At 43.9% G+C, this 21,958-nt stretch overlaps 1 protein-coding gene across 1 annotated transcript in view; it reads left to right on the top strand.

The window, feature by feature from the left end:
• The first annotated feature begins 2,427 nt into the window (after window positions 1-2,427).
• The window catches only part of fam222a (family with sequence similarity 222 member A), a 44,300-nt gene continuing 24,769 nt past the window's right edge, over window positions 2,428-21,958 (top strand). Inside the window, exon 1 of the mRNA XM_034122421.1 lies at window positions 2,428-3,311. The gene's annotated coding sequence lies outside the window, so the exon portion shown is untranslated. The remainder of the gene's footprint in view (window positions 3,312-21,958) is intronic.

Below are 21,958 nucleotides of genomic sequence, written 5' to 3'. Positions count from 1 at the left end.
TTGACACCTTTTCAGATTCATCCCCATCAGTTGGCAGACAGCGTGCATTTCACCCAGAGGGCACAATGCAGCGATCCCTGGGAATCAATGGCAGATAAATCAATGCTATCTCTTTTTTCCATGCCTCTGCTGCCATCGATTTTTTTTCCTGTTACTTTGCTGTTTGTGGAGACTTGAACTTTGCTCAATTAAACTGAGTTCACTTTCAGGAACAAATTGTAACAGTGTAAGGCTTTCAGTTCAGAGACAGACACTAATGTTGGCTCTGGATGGGGGCATACTAGAGCTTTATTTATGAGATGCCCCATTCAAACAGAAGCAGCAGTGGTTTTTACTGAAGCTGAACCTGGATTTATTGGTTTTGTAAACCCTCTTTCAGATGAAGCATGCCAAAGGCTTTGCTTAATAGTGAGGTCTTTCATTTTCATGCAGAGCTGATACCTGAAATGGAGACAAAGCAAATATCCTTTGATCATATTTAAGAAAGAAGGAGGCCCAATTAGCATGTGAATAACCCTTGCTTTGGTGTTTTAGTAAATGGTTCATAGGTTTCTTGGCAGGGAAATATCTAATGTGATTTCATATCCAATCTCCAGGCTCTAGATCCTGTCATTGGGAATGATTTCTGGGGAATGCACAGACTCATACATATTATTTAGAAAACTGCATTTAATATAGCCGACAGAAAATTATCCCCCGTGATATTTCGCTAGTCTCCCCCATAAATAATTCATTGTTTTTATGTGCCCTCATGCTGCCTTGGGGATTGGAACAGCTGAGTGTTTTCACAACGTATTTGTGTCCAATCTTCTGCGTATTGGGCGTACTCTAATCAAACCACAGTAAACATGCCTTGAATGTTTGTTGAGTCATCTGCTTATCAGCTAATCAAATGGCTTAGTTGCCTGCCTGCCTGCCTCACTGGAGCAAAACACAGCTCTGGTTGAGTATTTTTCAATTAATTGTTCATCTGTATGATTGACTATGCAGCTGCACGGCCTAGGTGATATGATTGAGCTTTAATGTATGCTCTATAGGTCCACTGCAGCACTGAGGGGGAGATGTGATTGCAGTGAATACATTTAAGGGATTGACTAAGTCAGGCATCATCATTTAGCCTCCCCCAATAGTCAGTTTTATTTTTGTCCTGTAGGTGTAGGACCACACAAAAGACCCCATATGTACCTATTTTTCTGTCAAAGAACTAGCATGAAAGTGCAAGTCATAGAGAGAATTTCAAAGGCAGAAGCAGGACAGCGACATGGAGCTGCCAGGGATTGGTGAGCAATCAGATAGGGCAGAATTGATGACCTGGCTCAGGATGGATTTCTTGGAGCGGGCTGCCAGACCGAGGTAATACTTTCAGGCTCTTATCAGCACTGGCATAAGCTGAGTGCTGCATCACCCACTTCCCAGCGTCAGCTTATTATGAGAGTCCATGATGTGTGATTGCTTGTACTACCTTTGTGTGTCCCGGGGTCTGTGTGATGCACCGGACACAGTTAATAAGAAGAAGAAGAGGACTGCTTAGGGCCTCTGTCAAAGAAAAACCTCCATTTCCTCTCGGTTTGAATGACATTTAGCAAAAATAGGTGTTTTGCAAGGTTCCCTGTGACTCATATAAGCTGGAAGTGTCAGTAAAGAAATTATGCTAAGTAGACAGTCACGTACCCTTATGTCATTTTTTAAAAGATTGTCTGGCTGAAATATATTTAGGTGTGTTGTTGAAAGACATTATCAATGTTCAGGAGTTTGAAGAGATGTGCATGATTTCCCATATGGATCACTTTAGATATATGAGCTCATACAGGACAATAAACTCTGATCACACATCAGGCAATCTTTTGATAGCATTTGATTTTTGCCAGGCTTATTATTTATATGGATTATTTCTCCTTTAGGAGTTTCAAACCAATTAAGTTAAAACGCATTTTGCAGTCACCAATTCATAAACAGCAGATTAATTCTGCATGCTTATCACTTTTAATTGTATTCCTGTTGCATGATAATACTTTAGTTCTCCCTGTAGACCATCTACAGAGCAGCTTTCCTGCGGCTGGATGTAATTCAGTCTCCTGCTCAAGGGCACGTCTGCAGAGCCTGCAGGTTTGAGTCTCCCCGTGAAGGGATGCCTTTAACCTTTAACTAGGCTGCTGATAAGGATGAACGCGTGATTAAAGATCTCAATCTGTATCCTGCCACGGCAATTTATATCAGACCGTTTTTTTTTCTTTTTCCGCGAATAAACAACGTGGTTTCAGACGCTTGGACGCCGAGCATCTCTATGGTAACAGTCCTCAATTACTGATGATTGGCCAACCCGTGGGAATGTTTCTATTCCCTGAGTGCAGTGATTGGTCGGTGGGCGGTCTGTGCAGCCTGACAGTCTGCAGCGTTCCGGGTTATTGTCAGTCTCGGCAGCTCGGCACAAGGGCAGGACCGCATCCCGAGCCGCCTGCTCTGCTAGCTCTAGAATCAGACGTAACCATTTCTTATTTGGTTCATACACCAAAGAGAGTATCTCGGACCATTGCTATCGAGGTTACTCCACAGTCTGAGCTGGAAATCTGAGTCTGAAACGGGAGGCAAGATATCTCGTTTCTGCCGCCACCACGGAGAAAGTGACGGACGGAGCAGAGCCTGAGCACCGGGATTTTATATCGCTTCAGTTTAGGATATTTCAGCCAGCTCCAGTGGCCCAGCCTTGATTTCTTTCAGGGCACCTGCTATTCCATAGAGAATATTACTAGCAGTCGCTTGAACATGTTGAACTAAGGTTGTATATTGAACAGGCGGACCACTTTAAACCCATGCGTAACAGCGGTGGATTTGGGAATACTGCGTAGCCGTTCAACCAGCCAGTCTTCAGATAATCTGTTCTGTTATCTGGAGGTATCTACGAGCGCAAAGAAGAGCAACCAGGACCTTTTACTTTGTTCCGGAGGCTAAACGTTGAAAACCCGAAGCGCTCTCGGTGCGCAATCCTTCCGAGGACGCTCCTGAAATTGCCGACCTGCGCTTTTGCCCTCGACACAAATTGGCAGCAGAGTCGAGAAAAAGGGCAAAGCTTATTAACTTTGCATGCTAGAGGCTAGAGTGTGGAATCTAATTCACGGGGTTACCGGTGTATTTGCATAACATCGGAAGAGGAGGATAAACTTAATCAACATTTGACATCGACAAAGCGGCTGCTGGATTTTGGAGAACAGAATGAATCCTTTTTAATTTGGACCACAGAAGTATGAGGCAGATTGCTCAGTGAATGCTACAATCTGCATGGAGTTCTAGTCTGCACTACGGAGCAATTTATGGTAAATATATTTCACGGCCATTTATTTTTCTCATTTAAGTCTTGCAGATTCAGAATGGTTTGGGTCAGTTTTTGTATCCATTAACGTAGTTACAGGCAGAGACGCGCTGAATCCTTTTGGGATGGTAACGAGAGGAACAACAGAAAATAATGAATGTTTGTAAATGTTCCCTTTTCCCAGGATACTGCCCACATAACGATGTCTCAGATTTAAAGCCTTTGTTTCCATGCGTGACCTACAGTAAAGGAAGTGTTGTAAAATCGACTTGTTAGAGAGCCGCTCCCGAATGGCTTTAGGAACTGCTTTGATGTGTAATATTGGTCTTTTCAAGTATGGGTAGCAATTAAGTGTATTGTCGAGGGTATCGCACCGCAGGCACCACAGGCAGGAGTGTGTGCCACTGGAGGAGTTGCTACTCAGAGCAAAAGGTGCGAATTTATCATCTGCACGCCCCCGTGCGTCACTGCGTGTGGGGAGGGTGGCTATAGTGACTGCTGCAATTAGTGATTTTTCACCCTGGAGTGTTAATGATATACCATCCCTTTTTATAGCGGGCCTGTATATTGTGACAGGCTTTAATCAAGGAACTTACACAGTTCCTGCAGATGTGTGCTAAATGCTGTAAAACTTTTCACTTTGTGCTCGGCAACATGGATGATTCTCTGTGCGGCATTGAGGTCTGGAAGGCAATTTGTCATTGTCCTGTGAATTCTTTAGCAAATATGTCTTCTACAGCCTGGGTCTTGAATGCAAATGGAAAAGTCTGGTTATCTTGAATTTTAGTCCATGTTTATTTGAATATGCTGGTTGATAAATTTAGGGTTGTTTCCACTCTTGTGAACTTTGAGCCTCATGGGTTGCTGAGGTTGCTCTGCAATATTTAGCTTCATCGCTCACACTGCACATAAATGAGCATTCACATTATGCTGACTGTGCAGGGAAAGAGCTGCACACAGTATGTTTTATCATTAGACTACAAGCATCCTCAAAATGTATCTTCCTCCCTGGCTCCAGTCACTCTCTCTCCAGCCGCCCCGCAGACAGGCAGCTCTCTGAATGTAATATGGGCCCCTACAGCAGGGCAGGCACCCCCACAGTCAGGGCACCTGCCATCCTGGCTGTATTGAATAAAACATCCAGTGATGTATGAGGCAGGGGCTGCACCCGAGGGGGCAGAACTGCCTCATTTACTTCCTACACTCTGCGCCTATGACCTGCTGAGCAAATTGTGCTCATATTAGCTCTGCGGCTGCTCCTCACCTAAACAAATAGTCTTCCCAGCATAATGCTTGCCTTAACTCAACATGAAGGTAGAGGAGAACAGAATGGTGAAAAAGCTATAATATCTGGGTCACTGAATCACCTTTAGGAGTTTGTAGCTCTTGGTTTGCCTTTTTATTTTCTAGCTTGCTGTTAAGTCCTGTGTTTTTTTTTTAGTAACATTGGACTTTCAAGTGTCCTGCTGCAAGACTTTACTCACATTTTATCTTCCTCTTGCTTTCACCGTGTTTCCTATTGCTCTATGCTATCATCTGTCCAACAAAGGCACAAGTCCAGAAATGTACTCTTGCAAAAGTATTTTGTGTTGCATCAATCCTGATCACATCAGCACTTTCTGCTTTACTTGTGAGAGAAAGCAGTAAGATCTAATATAGTCATTTATACCAGCAACAGCTGTGAGGTGGAGAACATATTATAGCCTCATATTGATGAAAGTAAAAGCCAACACCAAGAGAAGCTATGCATTTTTTCTTTTAGCTCCAATTCCATATCAGCTTGATTGATTGATAGCGTTTGGGTTCCTTACTGTATTCTTCGCTTATTAAAGCGCCAGCCTGAAGTGAATAAGTGAGCCTCACTCATGAATATCGTTAAAGTCGCTGAAGTTTAATTTCCTGCGCTGTGTATTAATCTTTTTTAATCCCTGCATGGTTTGATTGTCTCAGCACCTATACCCAGAGGCAGCAAAACTCATTTTGGCACTCAAGATGACTAAAATAGTAGATTCTGTGTGTGTGCGCGTGTGTGGGAGAGAGAGTGTGTTACTAACGATCTTCCCACCCCTGAAGTGTCTGCATGCCCGTTCTTGTGTGGACTCTAGTAATCAAAGCACTTATTTTTACCCACACAAATAAAATAACCACTTTTTATAACCGATTTACGATCCGCTAACTCAATTTCTAGAGAAAATATACTGGAGATGTAAATAATAATGGACAACATTTCCTTCCCCTGTCAAAGAAAAGACAGGCGTTCTTAGAGTATTTGATATCATGGAAAAGCACAAAGCTTCTTACTTCCTAATATCATCGGACACTTTAAGGAACACAAGCGTTTTCTCTCAAAGCCATGTCACCAGCAGCTCATTAGACGCCTGATCAAAGTGTTTCATTTCAGGCAAAGTCTACAATAGTCCTTGTTTTAACACTTTTCATGTGCAGGCAAACAAAAGAGACGTGCCCTTCCTTGTACCTTACAATATTACATGATTTAATATAAACTCTGATGTCCCTGCAGCGAGATTTGTCTTGCACATCAGTACTCAGGATGTGGAGGGGGAAAGAGTGAAATAAAACAAAGGTATTACGCAGAAGTAATTGTGAAGAAACAAACACACCCTTCAGCCAGTCAGTGTGAATGAATCGAGGTGAAAGCTGAGTTCAGTTTCCAGCAAAGATGATAGTGTTGATTGGATTTGACATGTGGAGGCAGGATATGCTAGAAAAACATTTGGTTTGGCAGTACAAGTTCTTTATGCTCAAAGTAGTTAGCTGCTACAGCAAATCAAACTGCACACCACTGCTGTGTGATTGACCCTTAGTGTAATTAGCATCATGTAACAGAAAATAATACAACAAATCTTCGGTAAATTGACTTGCGTGTCATTCTACAACTTTAAACACAGTGCAGGCATCTTGTTTTCATAAACAACTATGCGTTTCAATTCAAGCATGTTTGATGTGGAGTAGCTACTCGAATAAAGACTAGGCCTGTGATTGCACACATGCACCCCTGCAGTGTTCCTGATGAGAGCTTCATGTTAGTGAGACGCTGTGTGGTTCTCTGCTCGTTACGCCGCCGTGGACTTCCTGTTGTTCAGACTGTAGGAAAAGGTTCACCTGACCACAGCACTGCTCATTTGATCTGATCCGCTGTGATGGTAGACGTTGGCAACTCTTCATCAGGGTTATCTGCAGCCACTTAGCGCATGACGGACAGCGGCGATCCTCCCCTCCTCCCCCTCACCCTGTCAGACTGAGTGGAAGTCACGTCTCACAGGGCCCCCGAGGTTAATGTATAGCCTTTCATTTGGAAAGGTTAGGGCGGTCAGTCCATTTTTTTATGTCTGACAATGCCCTTGTGCCTGTGAAATATAGGGACTGTGGAGTTTATATGTGGTTAATGAGTACAGTAGTATAGAAAGGCTGAGTGCCGTGCATTTGATAGTTTACTCCATAACCCAGCCAGAGACGTGTGGGGAGGCATGCTCCTTCCAAAGTGTTCTTGGTGCAAGAAAGAGAATAAAGCAAATCTGACAAGCTCTCCAACAGCGAATTTGCTCTCCTTAAAAACAATGCCGCTCTTGCCTTCCTCATGGTCACATTGATTTGTTCTGGGTGACAGTGCAGGCTGCTGTGAAATCACCCCAGCGCCATTGATCTCAAGTGGAGGAGGAGGAGAGGGAATGAGAGCCTGGCGACAGTGAGCAACATGGGAAAATCCTCAGTGTGCCCTCTTCAACCTTAAACAGTAATAAAATGAAGGCCTTGGTTCCTATCTGATCAGCCCCCGCTGTACTTCTTCAGCCTCTGTATTGCAGCCTAGTCGGCGCTTTGATTTGTTTTGGAGGCCTGTGCATGCTGTTTGATTTGCTATTGTGCCTCGCCATGTTTCACATTATCAGCTGAACTCTTTATTGCCACTGTTTTCCATGCCAGAAGCAAGGCTGTTTCTTATCTCATGCAGGCCTCTGATTAATATCCCCCTCTATGCTGGTGTACTTTAATCTTGAATGGAAGATATCTGATTCTCCTCGGCTATTGAGGAAGATCAAACTTTAATGGAACAAGGTACTGCACATCATCCTAATCTCCACCTCCCTGCATTTTGCTTGACTGCTCTCCCTCGGGCTTGGTAGCTTTCTGCAGAAGCAGGAAATACATCAAACAGATAAGGTATGTTCTGGTCATGCTGTGGTAATATATTCCCTGTTGACAATGGTCACTTTACATCTCAGATGGTTGAATACTTGGTTGAAGTAACAGTGGGTAAAAGCAAGGAGAATTGATTGATATTAACTTTTCAACAAGCTTTAATAGAGGTTTCTTCACAGTTCATTCCGCAGAAACAGAAAATGTGTTCGCCTCTCTGTATTTATCGACATGCTACAGATGAGGCCTTTTGTGACCCATGTCATCCGTCTATAATAGCCTGCAGGAGAGATACAGCCAGCTGTATGGATGTATGAAGGTTCAATGCGTCTGATTATACGACAGTCAATCCAGGAATTAGCTATTGACTGCTATTTCCACCGCTCACTTCCTCCATATCACTGAATAACGGTGCATTATGCTGACCAGCATCTGGACTGTGACTGACTAGATGCATATTGTTGCAAATGGATAACACGTATGGAGTGTCACACCTCCCACAGACGGTTTGTGTCTCTGACAAAAAGAGGCTATTACCCAATTCTAAGGCGGTTGCTGTAAGGTAATGACATTTCCACTGACTGGAGAAAACAATGTTGTCTGGTCCTGGATTGTAATTGCAGAAGCCACCTCACCATTTTCCTGAGTTCAGCGTGAATGCAACACGATTTAATAAAACTCTGGAGATTTTTATCATTTATTGCCAGGCCTGGCAGCCGCATCAGGGGGGGGAGCAAGCTGAGGCGTGCACAGATAAAACTCATTCAATTTACTTGTTGAATTTTAACCAAGCCGCAGACCATTTACAAGAGAGCTGGCATATAAGCCATAGGGAAACGTTTATGTGTTGGTATAGGGCTGCAGCAGGTCAGCTATATTGTTAATATAAAGCAGCCATTTCCTTAATCTAAATGGAGGAGTAGCCTGGAATTTCCGTCATTTTCTCCTGTGTTATTATTTGTGTCAAGAAAGGGTTGAAAATCCGTGGGATATTAGGCCCTGAGGCCAAAGAGCTTCTGTGTGCCTGCCTCCACTCACATACAAAAACATAGGAATATTGACATGAGGACATGTATGGACACACACACACTCATAGACACACGCACACCCACACACACCCACACACACACCCACACACACACACACACAGCCCTGTTTTATTACCTCCTGCCTGCTGCTGGAATTGCTTTCCTCCCTCGAGTGAGCCAGGCAAAGCCGGCTTTATTGTGTTAACCTATTTGTGTGTCAAGAGCGATTGCAGCGTTCTTTATCTCTGTTTGTATTCGGACGGGGAGACGGCAGAGAGAGAGGGAGAGCGAGAAAGCGAGGAAGAGGGAGCGGGAGTGGCGGGGGAGAAAGGAGAAAGGGGTGGGGGGTTTGCACAGGAGCCAGGCGAGCCACCGGAGTTAGACGGATGGCCGGTCACCTCGCTCCACTCTGGAGGATAATGACTGGTTGCTTAGCAATAACCCACCCCCACCCACTTCCAGACTTGCATCCAGAGTAATCACTTTTTTCCTCTAAAAGATTTCATATATAATTACTAGCCCACTGCCGGCCTTTGAAATCTGCCTAATGGGTCTTTTAATTTATTTAGCAGAGTGGGCCGAAGGTTCGAGCTGAAATTTGAAATGTTGTGTGTGTGAGGGGCTTATCATCTCCTGGTTACTGTAGATTTGCGTTTGTGTTTGTCAGCATGTGTTTGTATCACTTTGCGTTGAGCTGTTGGTGAAGTTTGACCGGGATTACAACAAGGCCAAAGATATATTTCTGCTAGATAGCTGCTGCTACAACCTTTGACCTGTGTAATGCTGCAGTGGCAACGCTGCATTCAAACGGATGCATCTGCACACACAATCACATATTTCTGTTTTTAATGGCCGACCAGAATCTATAAGTGCTTCTTCTTGTGAGCTCTTAGTTTTATTAACATTTTTATTGAGTTGAACAAATTGCTGACCTTATAGCATAATTAATAGCCCGGCCTGCTTAGGAAAAGAGAGTTTTGGCAGAAGTGACTGGCGTTAATCCAAGCTGTTTATCTCAAGATTTGCAGTATGTTTATTCAGCAGGTGACAACATTTAATACTGCTGAGTGTTTTCCAACGTCTAAATTATTTTCAACTGCTTTTCTCATTTATTACTCCCCAGTCAGGATGTTCATCTACAGGCTGTCTTTAACCTGCACTGCTCTGCAGCAGGTCTCCATTATTTTAGGTAACTGTGTTTTTAAGTGGCAGGATAAAGGTATAATATCTGAACATGACCCCAATTTAAACTGTCTTTCATCACCAGCAGCCACTGATGTTGGCACAAAGTCCAGAGTCGTTTTAATGCTCAGCCAATTATCCTCTCTGCTGTTGAAAATAGATTTGTTTCTTCTCCTCTTTTATGAAGAAGTAAAAAATAAATGTGAAATTCCCTGTGAAGTTCATATTAAACTTTGACTTGTTTATGATGATAAAGAAAAGTCACGGCTGCTCAAACAGACCGCGTGGATCAAATCAAATGTTTTGACTTATGCCAGTGTAGCCAGTTGGTGTTGCATTAGACTGTTCATATTTGGATAAACAAATTACTCTTCACTAAAAAACGAGTTTTGTTAATGGAGCTTCTTCAAATAATGTCAGCCGTGTCTGATATTTTCCCATCTGTGCTCTCTCTCCATATCGCGTTTGGTGCCATCTTTCCTTATCCAGGCTCATGCACCATTGCTAAGAGTGACAGCTTTGCACGTCCTGGGAACTTCATACAGATAAACTAAACATACAGCGCTATCCCCCACCCCCATCTCCGTGGCATGCTTCTGTGGCTGCGTCTATAGGAACAGCTGTCCAGCTGTCACCGCAGCCAGCCAGTCAGACGCTCTCCGAGGCAACATCTGTAGAGACTGAACGCACAAGGGCAGCCTGCCATTCTCTGCTTGTCCCAAAAGACCATGAAAGTGTGTCAGGCCTTTTGGCTGCACATTACCACTGACCAGATCAACCGTATCACTGGGTTTTGATTGAACGTAATCTGCTCCTGTGCCACTTAAATAGACTCTGCGGGGCTTCAAACCTTTATTTTGGCACTAACTTTCAGTGATCTGTCACTGAAATGAGTCAGATGATAACAACAGTTCTTTAAATGTGACCGTAGAGCCGAAAACTCAAACCACATTATCGCACCCATTAATAGTCATCTGCTACTGCATGGGTATGTGTGTGTTTGTGTGCACGCGTGTGAGTGTGTAAACAAAATCCCATCGAGCAAGGTGCAATGGCCTGGAACTGACGAGAGCCCATGGGAGAGTCTTTCCTTGATGTAGCCCCCGCTCCCCCGCTCCCCCTCCCCACCATCTCTTCCTCCTGGCAGCGGAGTGGCGGTGAGGCGGCGGCGGCGACGGCGGCGGGGGGGGGGGGGGGGGGGGCACAGAGCCGTGAGAGTGGGGAGAGAAGCAGAGCCGTGAGAGTGGGGAGAGAAGCAGAGCCGCGGTCCCTCTGTCAGCCACAAACTAGGATCAGGGAGATCGCATGGGACTCTCTTGGGATGAGCAAGGGGAAGAAGGGAGAAAGCAGCTGTTCAGTGTTTTTCTCTCACTTTTTCACCAGCTTTCTGTTTGTTTTTTACTCTCTCTTTCTTTTTCTCTGAGGCTGTCATTAGCTTCTGTCATGCTTCTTTCTTCGGTGGGTTTGTCTTGAGGAGAAAACGCTTAGAGTGTTGCTGTAGACATGGTTGAGATGGAAATGTGCTCTTTGTCATTATCATTCCTGTGCCTCTCCTTGTTGTTTTTAGGAACTTTTAAAGCACTTGATTTCTTCATCAGTGCACTTGGTAACTGAGGGCCTCTCAGGCATACTGCCTCTCCCCACAGACAGCTGCAGACTCATACAGGCTTTGGGCGAAGTCTGATGGATCCTGTTTACTGGAGCTGAGAGAATGCCTGGGTATCTCAAATTAAGTGTCACTTAAAGCTTGTCTTTTAGTCAGCTTTCCATTTTGTTCCCCCATCTCCAGTGACAGCACTGTGCTGCCAATTGTAACAGGGATTGAGAGGAAGACATTTGGTGATTATACATTCTGTCATGATTGAGGGGTGAAGCCAGAAACTCGAGGCAAAACCAAATTCCGTATGGCTGCAGTGAAATCTCTCCACCCATAGTGAGTTACACTCAAACAGCCCCAGTCCCAATGACAGGGAAATCGCCTGCTCATGACTTATCGTTTTATCATTCAAATTTACCCCATTGATGCTGGCTGCTGTGATTGACAGCTGGGCTTGAAAGCCACAGCTACCTCAATTGAGCTGCGGCAGCCAGTTGGTAACCGTGACAATGGTCTCTCCTCTTTGCCTTGTTTTCACACTTTTTCTGCCTGTCACAGAAACCTCACTGATTGCTTCTCTGCCAAGACAGCATCCTATTCATCTTTTTAAATAAGGGCCTCAGCCCAGCAGTATTGTTTGCAGAAAGCCAAGAGGACCTTGTGGGACCACACTGAAAGGGAAAAGGGGGCAACTGGGGCTGAAGCCACCGCATTGTGGCAGGAAAGCCAAGCCTCCTTAAAATCAACAATATTAGAAATCTAATAGCTGCTGTGGAGATAGATGGTGCCGAGGTCTGAATGCAGCCGGCGCTCTCTGGCCCCGCCTGATAACTCTGAGCTCTCTTGTCTTCCTGCGCTCTCAGCTTTGCTCTCCAGGTGCATTCTGTGCTTTCATCTGCATCGTGGCACTCTGAATAAAAGCCTCTGTGTGTTTAGGGCCATTTTCTCCTTCTTTGCACTTATTGATCCCTTTCAGCGTCGTTAGAATAGGCTTTATCCTTTTTTCAATTCTGGGCTCAAAAGCATAACAGCGGCATATTCTGAAATGGCACACCATTGATGTATTGTTGTCTGACCTAGGGAAGGAAGAATTACGGCCCTATCCTTTGTCCCTCTGTACTTGGCAATTTCTTTGAAGTAAACAAACATGAATTAAATAACGGTGTCCTCGCCAAATGTATGTTTCTTACGACCCAGAAAAACCCTCTCACGCCTCTGTCTTGAAAAATATTTCTGCACTCTGATTTCAAGGACTAGGCTTTGTGTTTAATTAGGTGTGATTTGTGAACATTTCCCATGTGGTACGAAGTCTTATTTGAGTCTCTGTAATTTCTTGTCAAGCGGTTGTTAATGGGAGTATTGCTGCAATGCTCCCGACACCTTCTGCCTCGTAATGAGAGCCTTCCTGTGCAAAATAGCCCCATAAACCAAACCTTTCAAGGATGAGGAACATGTGGTGGCAGTATTTGTCAGCTTAGTAGTTAGGATGTTAACGGAATATAAAGATACTGAAGTTATAGGATCTTTCTATACCTTCCTTGTGTCTTTGTCTGGTTTCTGGACATGGAAACCCAGTGAGGCAGGGCAACCTGGATGACTAATTGACTGCCAGGACAGAGCCATGTGATAGCAAGACTGCTGGTCAATGGAAATGGATATACTTTCCCCTACAGGGAGCTACAGTATGACCGCTTTGTGATCATCTGTGTGGTCACGTACCCGTGCATGCAACTGCATGAGCATTTGAGCATGTTGCTATTCATAGCTGTTCAGCTCTTTGTCCCACGGTTGCTCCTCTACTTTAAAAACACTGCAAATGTATTCCTTTAATCACAACTTCAGATGGTTATAACACATCTATTTGTATAGACTTTATTCTGGCATTTGCTTTTGCTGCTTGAAAATATTGAACATTTGAACAAAAGGAAACAGTCAGGTGAAGCATTCATTTTTTTTGATTATATGCTTTAACAAATGGAAATAATTGTGGCCTGATAATAATACCAACAACAGTAATAGGTGTGTCCACTTTAGAATTTTAGGAAAAGAATGTCCTAAGGGTGCTGCAACAGTTTTTGTCAATAGCAAAGGTTTTACTCTCTGTGGATAAAGCCTCTCTGCAGTGCCTTTTAACAACAATGAAGTTCTCTCTTCACAAAGACAAGTGTCTGTCACAGTTGGTCCTTGAAATGTGCGTTAAACTGCGAGGACTATGTTTCCTCTGAACATGCAAATGTGTGCGCGCAGGGATGTCTTTTTGTTCTTGTTTGCAGGTTAAACACAAACACTTCTGTCCCAGTTTCACACACAAGCCCCCCCCCCCCCCACCTGAGTCTGATCCTCGGCAGCCGGCCACGAGCCTCCACCCGTCATCCAAAAAAAAGATCCTCTCAGTTCCTCCAGTTTCAAAGAGCCCACATAACTCGACTGTGTCGAAGCACGCCCCCCCTCCCTGACCCCTCCTTCTGGAGACGGCACTCTTGACCTGCTGCCCCATTGTTTCCAGCGGGGATGGATGGGGAGCCGCCTCTGCCGGCGCGATCCTTCACTCAATAGCCGCTCCATCTGTTGACTGCGTGACTCTGGGTTACAAGCGGGGATTTTGCTCCGTCTGTGCAGGGTGTGAAAGGAGCTATCTCAGGGGGCTTCCTGAATAGGGGCTTTAAAACCGCAGTAGCAGGGTGTTGTGATGCCCCTCACACCCTGTCCCCCCACCCGCCATCAGCCCCACACAGCCGGCTGGGTGTGTGCAGGATGAGAGGCCTTCATTGTGCCTGTTCACAGGCCCCTAGGCAACAGGGTCACCTTGTCCCCTAACAAATGCCGCCCTCAGTGGGATTGTTGGCACTGCATGTCTGTGTTTCTTCGTCTGTGTGTGTGTGTGTGTGTGTGCAGGGGGGAGTGGGTTTTTGAGTATAAGAATGCATCATCAGGAAGAGGGCAGAGGCCTTAGCTGCAAGGACATTTATCTAACATCTCTGCCTTTCACATCAAGGCCTATTCAGTGGAAGCCGTCTGCGTCAGGCTTTCAAAGGGCATCACAGAGAGAGAAACACTCTGGGCTGCTTCAGGTCAAACTGCTCTCACTGAGCATTTAGACCAACAAAGCTGCTAATGTGATTTCCTATGTCTTTTGTAAATTCAGCTTAGAAAGAAAAAAACTTTTTGGAAACATTATCAGTTTTTTGTCTCTCCTAAATTTGAGTTTCCATATCCTGAAATAGTGAGAAAGTGCTGCCTAGGCCTTTAAAGATGGTCTTTTTGGGTCCACGCTTTAGTGTTTGTGAACAAAAACTAAATCTGAGGCTGTTTTGACTGCTGGTTCACCTTCAGTAATTAGTGTTGAAATTGCATTCTGCCAAACGTTTGTGCTGAGGTCCTCTGTCTATATGCGTAGGAGTTGTTATTTGCCATTTTCTCTTAAGTGAAAATGAGCAGGATACTGCCCTCTGGGATCCTTTTCTTTCTCCTGATTAAAATGTTCATCAACTAAAATCACAACCTGTGTTTGGGATGATGTTGCCTTTGAAAATATTGTTTTAACGCAATGCAGATTCAGATAGTTGTATTTGTATTTATTTTCTGCCCTTTTATGAAACTGTTTCTCTGTTTCATGCTTTTGACAGTTCAAATAAGTCAACTGCAGTTTAATTGAGCTCACTTTCTTTTGGTTGTATATAAAGGGGGGTCTTACGAGCACCCTTGTCTGCTCTGTTTCCTGTTCTTTTCCTTTATCACAGAGCCACAGTCAGCCACAGCTCCACCACTGGGGCCCAAAGCTCTTAGCTGTGACAGGATGTCCCCAACACACCATTACCTCAGCTAAGATGATTAAAGTAGCAGGATCTGCTCTCCTCATGTCTTTGGCACATGTGTTTCACCTCCACCTTTCTTCTCAGATAAGTGAGCAGCAGAACCGGGCAGAAAGCAGGCCTGAAACCCCCTCACCAGACGAGACAGAGTTAAAGGAGGAGGGGGCTATTGAATGAAATGTGTGGAGGTAGAAAACTGCAGTGACAGCAGAATGAATAAATTGAAGAATTCTCTCATTGTAAATTGTCTATCGCTCGTGACAAACGATCTGATAGGCGAGCGGCCCGGGTTTCCGACGCATCCGTCCCAATAGAGCTGTGAATAACTGGTCTATCTCCACACTGCTTAGCACTGGCCCCGCACTTAATAATTCATACAGTGTGAAATATTTTCCCCGGTACAGATATGCCAAAGAGCTGCCGCCAGCAGGCGGGGGCGGCGAGGGGGGTGTCCCTGCGGTGCTAATTTGGGGGATGGTGACGTGCATAGATTTCTAAGGGGGCTATAGTTTAGAAGAGACGGCTCAGACACATTTGCTCTCCTGTACGCTCTGTCTGTTGTTAGAGCTGAGCTGGAGATGCAGAGTGAGAGAGTGCAGATGACATTTAACTCATGGCTGATCTGCCTGGAACCGGGAACAGTGAAGGGAAATACATTTCCATTTAGGCTGACTGAACACAGTTATCAGTGACTGTGGGGACAAAGGCAGGCTGTAAACTTGCTAAGTAGTTTTTGCTGTTTGCCCTGGCGAGGGTTGTGGTCACATCAGTGGCAGCAGGTGTCTACGGACACCTGGTCTACAGTATGTCTCCTGTTTCCATCAGGTGACTCCTCCTGCCTCAGGCTCTCATGGTCCCTGACCTTATTGTCCCCTTTATTCACAGCCCTGAGCTCATACCCTTATTCTCCATGGCAATGAATCCAAAGCAATAATGCCCTAACTTGAGTGTGCGCAGAAGCTTGTGCGTTATGTGCTTGTGTGTGATGGTGTCATTCCATGTGTGTCCTCTTATGTGTGGGTTTGTCTGGCTCGTTCCACAGCGCAGTCCAGTACAAACTGGGTTTTATGGTTCGCATTCAGGCCCTGATACCAATTATGCAAACTATTAAAAATTTAAGGAGGACAGTCTTTTATAATTTAATCCTAAAGTAATAGATTCTATTAAAAATGCATGAGAGGAGCTTTATAGATGGAGCTAGAGTTAGTGTCTATCAAAGTCTCCAGTCAAGGATGCAAGGGGAATGGGCGGCAGGAGTGGTGGTATTGCCTCATTATTAAAAAGGGATATGATTACCATAGAGCAGGAGTCCCTCAGAGCTGAGGTAGAGCTCGCCGGCCACTGCGATCACAAACAGGAGTCAGGCTGGACCCTCAGAGGGAACTCTCCCCTCTCCTGGTGAAATGAACCTACATTTCCTGTTTCAACTTTTGCAAATGGGATTCAAAGTGACACGTGATTTGTTGTGGTTTAAAAAGCATTCTGACGTCGAACTACTCTTTGTCTTCTGGCTACTCCTCCCTGGTGTTTCACTCAAGATTGTTTGGTCTTGTCCTTGCTGAGAGCATGTAGAAAGTGTTCAAGCATGAACACAGGAAACCTGCAGTGTTGTAACTTAATGGCTCATGCAGCAAGCAAGCAAGCAGCAGATCTTTTACTGGCCTCCGTGTTCCTTGGTTTACCGCACAGAGCTTCCTGGACAGGTGAAAACGAGCCAGTGTGACGTCTTTCCATAGGACTGGGACTGTTTTTAACAAAGCACATATATTTGCACTGTTTTACTTTTTCATTCATTTTATTCTCCGCTTTTTCCCACACTGCATCGTAGGGCTGTGCGATTATGGCAAAAATCATAATCACGATTATTTTGGTCAATAATTGATATCACGATTATTAAAAACGATTATCCATTTACTTTGAAAACATCCATATTTTGAAAAAAAAAATGTGAACAGTATGTTTTTAACAGTTGATTACCCTGAACTTTAAGTATAATTAAACTGAAAAACCAAAACATTTTTTTTTTTTTTTTTTTTAATAAAAATAATAATCGTTTTATTTCGATTACATTGTTTTGGTAATCGTTGCAAGCCAAAATCGTAATCGAGATTAAAATACGATTAATTGCACAGCCCTACTGCATCGTAGGTTTAATGGAGAACAAATAGCAGGTGAATTTCACTTTCTTATTGTGATTCGCTTCAATAATTACAGGTAGGAACTGCAGTGATTCGCCAAACAGCTAAAGGCTCTGTGCTCAATAATGTGCTGTGAGATGTGGATTGAAAAAGCCAATATAAATTGGAACCCTCATGAAGCTAAGTTCTGCCTCTGAGGTAAATTCCTCGCCTTTTTGATGTAATGGTTGCCTGTTTATGGAATAAATCCAACAGGCTTAATCGATCATCTCCGTGGAAAGGTCAAGAGGAGAAGCAATGGTGTTTGAAGTGCTTATCCCATGGAGGAGTGCCAGAAATGTGACACCTCCTTATGAGTAGGCGGCGGCAGGCAGATTAGTGACGGACAGGGTGGCCCAGGGGGATGATTTAGGGAGATTCAGCTCTAAATACTCTGTGTATATCAGAGGGAAAGAGAAAAAGTATAAGCTGCTTTCCCACAATCTCTATTTTCAACGGAAAAGCATATTAGTAGATTAAAAAGAACATTTCCAAAAAGAGTAGAGAGAAAATAAAATGAAGGGGGGAGGGGCTCGCAGCTGGTGGTGAAAGGTGATCAAACGTTTATTGGTTTTAACCTCCTGCCCATGCTTCCTGTTTAATGTTGCTTGAAGTTACCACTCGGTTTCATCCCTAGCAGTCTAATCTAATCTGGAGTGGGTGGCTTTGGGCAGCATCTGTGCTCTGAGTTGAAATAGGGCTTTCTCTCCGCCTAATCCTCTATCCAGGGATCACTCAGTAGGGTGAAGACAATTACCAGCCTGCTCTCTCATGCTAATGGAATCTCTAACTAGATCTTACAGAAAGAGGAAAAAATAGACGGCGGAAAGAAAAGAAGCAGGGACAATGGCGCAGAAAGATGACCCAACTAAAATGGGTTTTTAGATTACCATTTAATTATTGATAGAGACCCAGTTGTTAGGCCTAAGGTCAGGATTTAGAGAGCATTTTCTGCAAAGGAGATGGATTATCAAGTTATTTTGGTGTGTGCATGTGTGTGTTGGGGGGTGTCGGGCCAGGAAGTTGCTGAGACAGGACTGATGTCACTGACATATCAGCAGCTGTGTGCCAGGTAGTCTGCCTTTCACCTTTTTATCACCTGCCTCCAGCAAGGTGTCTGGATTGGTTTTAAATTGCATTAATATGCAGGAATTTATAGATGGCCTCCCTTGGCGTTTCAGCACGGAGGGGATGAGAGTAGTACAGTCTCCATCTGCACTAATTACTGGGTCTTGGCAGTGTTACCTGTCTCTTGTGAAGGACAAACCAAGGCACAGAAACACACAGAGCAGAAGGATCTCATCTGCTGGGGAGTCTTCAGGAGGAGGCATGTCTCCAGGGCGTTTTTAGTCTCATATGTTTGATGTGTTGGGAGTCTTGACTACCATAAAAAAATATCTGCGAGCAACATCAATAGACTAAAGGACTTTGTCAAACTTCCTTTTTTCTTGCTGAGAGAGAAAAGCTAAAAAGGTCTGCACCTTATTTTAGTGACAGTTACACTTGCTCACGTACGTTTGCTCAAACTGGTGTAGTTAAATATATCAGCATATATCTTCTGTTAATCCCGGGGGGAAACTCAATTTGACTGTGTGTCAGAAGATTTAAAGTCACGGCAGCTCAAGAGTAAATCTTAACAGGTGGAGACCGGCCATGTTCTCTTTAAAGTGTAGTTCTGAGAGGTGAAACAGGAAAGCAAGTCTTTGGTCTAACAAATAAATCATGGAAGCAACTAAATGTATCAAAAATCCTTGAGAGGGGACACGATAATCAGTCTTCACATAAACTGTTATCTATGCGATGACCTCGCTTCTCATTTCTCTCCGTGGCTGGTCAAACTCGCTGATAACAGGATCTCTTATCGGGGTGCTTTTGCCATGGAAAGCTACCATTTTAAATCATTACAACGTGGCTACTTTTTCACTTTCCCAATCATTGAGCAGTGACACCAAGACCTTGCCTTGGAAATCGATGCTTTAACTCTTTGCACTTCAGGCTGCCAGGTTTCTGCATCAAATCTGCATGCTGCGACTCCTCAGCCTGCTGTGGGTTTCTCAGGTTTTGTCTGTCAGGAAGACTTCTTGGATTGCTGCTGCACGACAACATCTTGCTGATGCTTGGTGCCATCTGTGCCTTTAGCCAGCAGGTGATTACCAACCGCAGACTCCACTCCCACTCTGTCCAATAGATTCCTCTGCTGGCATGGTCAGCTTTGAGAGGAAGCAGGATGACAACAGCTGGATAGCACACATTACAGAGTGAAGGGAAAGGCTTGCTGAGTCTCGGTGACAGAATCTGCAATGAGGGGAAAATGTGTGGAGAAGAATGCCTGCTTCTTTTTTGCAGCAAGCTTAGCTGTGAGAACTTGTGTCATCCTCTCTTTTATAGTCGGTAATATCCAGCAGAGCAAAAATGGCTTTGCCACACTTGAGATATATCAAATGAGATCAGTGTCAACATTTCAACAGTGCACTATTTGATTGCCTTGTGGGCTTCACAACAAACTAATGTTATGCATGACTGACTATTGGATCCATGACACCCTCCAGTGAAAGAAGGCGAAGTCGTCTTTGGACCATGGGGATTGGGGTCACCTTAGGCCCTGCAGAGAGCGATGTTTGGAGTCAGGCTTCGGCAAGTCAGAGAAGAAATCACATTGTTTGAATTTAATTATATTCCATTGATTTATTGAACACCCATTAATAAGCATACATTTTGAGGCAGGGCCATTTTGCATCAAGGTTTTCTCTCACTCTCTTACACTGTCTCTCTCTCTCTCTTTTCTCTCGCCTGCTGACTCTATTTCATCATAAATTGACATAAGCCTTTCTTTGAAGTTCAGGAGCCAAGCTGAGAAATGACAGCACAACAAACAATGAACACAACACAAAAAGACAATGAACACTGTTAGAATATTCAAGTGAGCCACCATAGGATGGGTACAGGGGGGAAAAGAGCCCTTGTTTTATTGTTGGTTTGTTAAGCCATGAATGGACCTGTCTGAGACAATAAAGGATTGTGTCACATAGGGATAAGACATTTTGCAATATCAACAATGCTTTACAAATGGTGTGTAATAAGGTTTACTTGGAAAATATGATTCCTGAGAGTGAAAACCAAGAAAGCTCAGCTCATTTTTCACATTCGGTGGAAGTTAATTTGGAGGGGTTTGTGATTTATGTTCAAAAGTTCTACTTGTGAGGTTGTTTTTTTAATGCAGCCAGATTGGTGTTAATTTAATTTAAATTGTCCTTGTAAAAGAATATTTCTCAACAGCAGTCCTCTGGTGTATCTGCGATCCACAGTTCAGTAAAGACTCCACAGCTACCCTACACATCTGTTCAATATGTCACAACATTCGCAGGGGTTCTGTGTGAAAGTGGTATTAGATGACAACTGATGCTGCTGCCTCGCAAAACAATGCAACACAGGCTGAGGCAATAAGCGGAGAAGAGGATCTGTTTCCCCTGTGGTTTGTCTGACAATCTTAAGCCACACTCTCATTGCTCAAAGTCCCTCGCTGGCATCAGCAGAAGCACCGAGGCTCCGTCATGTTGTAAGAGCACCTCGGATGTACTGTGCTAGAAACCAACAGATTTGACTGAGGGGACTCTCCCAGTGCGACATTAAAGGCATGTGTTGAGTTTCAAACTCAAGGTGAATTGTGCACAGGAATAAGGCAACATGATAGGTGCAGGACTAAGGCCCCTATCATGCCTTATTCCTGCACCTATCATGTTGCCTGTAGTGGTGTTTAACATCTCTTTGCTCTTTGTTAAAATGTTACCTTTGTTATGGATATCTCTCACATCTCAGACTATACCTGGTAAACATCTTCATAGTGTTATTATGGCATGGCCTTCCAACAATAAAACATATTGTTTATACATTGCCCATATATGCTGAGGATCAAATCATGTGATTCAACTGATTCTCTGCTGAAGCCTACAAAAAGCAGTATTACTTCAGAGAATTGCCATATCTAGTTGTTTCTTAAGATTCAGTGTTTTCCTCACAGGCTTTGGTATCCAGTGTAGAAGAGGAACACGCCCGATACTATGTTTTAAAAAAAAAAAGGAAATTAGTAGTTTTTCTAAATAAACAAGGTAGCAGAGTATGTTATACATGTGGCGGAAAATAGTTGGGTCTTTGTAGAAATCAAAATTCCATTCATCTCCACATTTTTTACTTCAGCTCTCTGCATTTTCTACATTTTGAAATTCATGAATGCATGCCGCCTCCTGAGCCTGTTATTTACCATAAATGAATCCTCGCCTAGCACAAAGATGCAGCATTCGGATGTAAAGTCAATTAGTCCTCATTGCTATAACAGTGTTGACATTAGTTTAGGCAGGCATGTTTTGATTAGAGATGACAGACGACTCACTGCTATTGGACTGCCAGACATTCCTCACCCTTCTTCCCATGGGTGAGCTATTGAAGCTGACTGAAATATATAAAGCTAACAGCTCAGTATTTTTTTGTCAAGGCGCCCGTCATCTGCAGAGAAACCTCTTATAAATACGACAACATGGCATACAAGGCTGTATAAGCCCCAATAACAGTGACATGCTGCATCGTATATATAAGAATCGGCTGCCAGTATGTTATTCCAACGCTGTATATCATGGCAATAATGCCTAAACTGTAGGCTTTTACACACAATGGCCTTTTGTTGTGCAGGTTATTTATTGTGCTGG

This window comes from Trematomus bernacchii, unplaced genomic scaffold (assembly GCF_902827165.1).
Source record: "Trematomus bernacchii unplaced genomic scaffold, fTreBer1.1, whole genome shotgun sequence".
Lineage (NCBI taxonomy): Eukaryota > Metazoa > Chordata > Actinopteri > Perciformes > Nototheniidae > Trematomus > Trematomus bernacchii.
This window is presented reverse-complemented; position numbering and strand designations above follow the sequence as displayed.